The 3,178-nt window shown below is 46.1% G+C and overlaps 1 pseudogene; it reads left to right on the top strand.

Annotated features, from left to right (window-relative positions):
• Positions 1-1,203: 1,203 nt before the first annotated feature.
• On the top strand, positions 1,204-1,384 carry LOC130114817 (U2 spliceosomal RNA; annotated as a pseudogene).
• The last annotated feature ends 1,794 nt before the right edge of the window (positions 1,385-3,178 follow it).

Consider the following 3,178-nt stretch of genomic DNA (forward strand, 5'->3'; position numbering starts at 1 on the left):
ACCCGGGGACCAACTCCAGGTCTTTGTCATCGCCTTGGTCAGGGGTGCTGGCTGGAGTATTAAGCTTAACATGCAATGATGGCAAATTTCATGCATTTCTGTAGTAATCGTACTGAAATATAGAGAAAACTCTTAGCAGAATAATCGCAATAAAATGGATTAATAATCATTGCAAACAGAGCTGATTGTAATCTCAGCTGAAAACCCACCACGGGTCCCGGTTTGTAGTCTCGTTACCAAACCGACAAAAGTGGACGGCTTCAGAATGACTTCTTAGCAGAATAATCGCAATAAAATGGATTAATAATCATTGCAAACAGAGCTGATTGTAATCTCAGCTGAAAACCCACCACGGGTCCCGGTTTGTAGTCTCGTTACCAAACCGACAAAAGTGGACGGCTTCAGAATGACTTCGTCAAGGTTGGTGGAGAGGGAAGAGTGGCGGGGAGAGTGAGAATGCATGGAGGACAAAGGAGAGGAAGACCAAGAGCAGTGGCCTCTGATGAGATGAGGGCCACGGTTAGTGGCCATGTTGTAAACCATGGTCTCTCCCTGAGAGAGGCCGGTTTAAAGGCGCAACCAAATCTGCAGCGTTCCAACAGTTGCATCGATGGGACCAATTTCCCGGCAAAACAACAAGTGAGACGTGCATCCTTCAATGATAATTGAACTACATATTGCAGTATAATACAGTATGTTTACATTTTTACACGTACCGACATCCTGAAATATATTGTTTTGTGTTTTACTGTAGGATCCGAAGGTTGCCCCCCCACAGGAGGGAGAGGTAGCACAGTTCCAGACGTGCAGGAAATTGCCATTGATGACGTGTTAATTGGCAACTATGCAACAGAACTGCGGGAAATTCGGGCCAGCGTGCTGGCGGACGATATCACTCTGGGGAATGTGAATATGGTCAGCACAACGACGCCTGCCAGAGTCCTGGAGAAACATAGGATAAGGATGATGCAGTTGTACACTGTACCCCTTGAGAGAAACGGTGAACGTGTGAAAGAACTCCGGTATCAATACGTGCAGGTAATGTCTGTTCGATAACCAATCAGGGTACATACACAACTATGCATAATGTAAAGTACTGTAAGACTGTGGCTTTACTGTAACTTAGATAGTAACGAAGATGGAAGCCAGGTAAACTGCACATATGTTCCCCTTTGTGAGGGAAGCTGGAGTCAACCCGGCAAAATCCCTTCTCAGCCTTTTGGCCACGATCAAGTGTCGTATCTGTTCTTATCAGTTTAATATCTGATACGCCCCCTACCCGGGGACCATAGATTAAATGGATTTTTGGAACAGCGAGATGGAATAGGGGCTCGCTCCGTCCACTCCAAAGTATGGCGGCACGGTGGCCCGGTGGTTAGCACCGCCGCCTCACAGCAAGAAAGTCCTGGGTTCGAACCCCGGGGTTGTCCAACCTTGGGGGGTCATCCCAGGTCGTCCTCTGTGTGGAGTTTGCGTGTTCTCCCCGTGTCTGCGGTGGGTTTTCTCCGGGTGCCCGGGTGTCCCCCACCCTCAAAAAGACATGCATGTTAGGGTTAATACTCCTGTCTGTGCACGCCGCAGGGGAAGGAATATGATTGGACAGTAGTAGTGGTAGTTACAAAATGACAAGTAGCCAGTTGTTTGTAATTAAGCCGCGCTGATGACGTGTTACAGTATAAGTGTGTGCCTACTGAAACCCATCTTGGAACAGACACACGCTACTTCCCATCGCACCAGCCTCTGAATACCTTCAGAATCACCTGCCAACAATAACGGACTAGATCCTCACCAGCAAGGGCTAGGGTGCTACCTCTAGTGGACTATTAACCCCCCCCCCTCAGCTGTAACTGACTGTCGTATAAACTGTACATACGTAATCGACCCTCACCGACCCCAGTCCAGGGCTGAATTTCCTTCCCATTTACCCCCCTGCCTAGTATGCACTTAATTAACAAGTTAATCAACACAATAATTGAGGTGGGTGACTGACACTAATTAGGCAGTGACTGCTTTTTTATGAGTTTTGACCTGATATCTTATGAGTGATGTCAATGACAATAGTAATAATAATAATAACTTTATTCATATAGCACTTTTCTTATGAATATTCATGAAAATAATCAGCACAGGTATACAGCAGACGGTAAATTGAAGCAGCATTTTCAGGGTCTCGCATTGCAGCTTTGTTGTCCATGATCACTCCGCCTCAACAACAAACAAACAAAGTAACTAAGTAACGAAGTAACTAAGTAACTAACTAAACAAGAGGCCATCTGTTTTCATGTCCCCCGTCTGTGATGGACTGGAGTTGTCAGCTTTTATGCGGTTTCTGTAATTCCATCACCTTTGTTCCTCAGTCTCAGTTTTATCTCTTATCTATTCTGTGGTTCAGCCTCTGTGTCCACACACACACACACACACACACACAGCACATGATTGAGTGTGTCACAGTAACACGTCAGACCCATTCATGTGTCCAGGTCTGGTTCATCTCCTCTTCTGTCAGCAGAGGGCGCTGTCACCGTATTTTGAGGACGGGGGGGGCGTCGACATGACGCAAACTGATTACTTTGTTGTCGTTGTTTTAATTTATATTTATTGGATTTTGCATTTTCCAAATCAGACTCACCATATGAAATGAATCCTGTATTCTTACCACCACCCCTCCCCCCTCCCCCGCCCCCAACAGCCTCCCAAATGACATCAATACACATAAATATACGACATGCATACAACGACCCCATTCACATAAACACAGACGAGGGAGAAAAAAATTAATTAATAAAAAAAAAATACACTCATTTTTATCTTTTTAAACTAATTCTTAATTAGACTGATTCTGGTTCTGATTCTGAGACCGCTACAGTTCTGCTCCAACCAAGAAACGATGAGTTTATGAACTACCCCAGTCTGTTATTTGGGTTAGGTTATCACAGAAGGGGAGAAAAGGCCTGCAGACTCTTTCGCGTCCCCCTCCCATGTAAATCTGATTTTTTTTTCCCAGCTTGGGGTAAAACAGAATCTGCTGGAGCCATCTTGTGTGGGACGGTGGCACCGCCCTCTTCCAGCTGGGGAGGACGAGGCGTCGAGCTGACAGGGCAGTAAAGGCCACCACGCTGCACATTTCGGTCGACCACAAGCGCTTACCCCTGGCCTCAGTCCAAACAGGGCAATAATG

Source organism: Lampris incognitus, chromosome 6, assembly GCF_029633865.1.
Source record: "Lampris incognitus isolate fLamInc1 chromosome 6, fLamInc1.hap2, whole genome shotgun sequence".
NCBI classification, from domain to species: domain Eukaryota; kingdom Metazoa; phylum Chordata; class Actinopteri; order Lampriformes; family Lampridae; genus Lampris; species Lampris incognitus.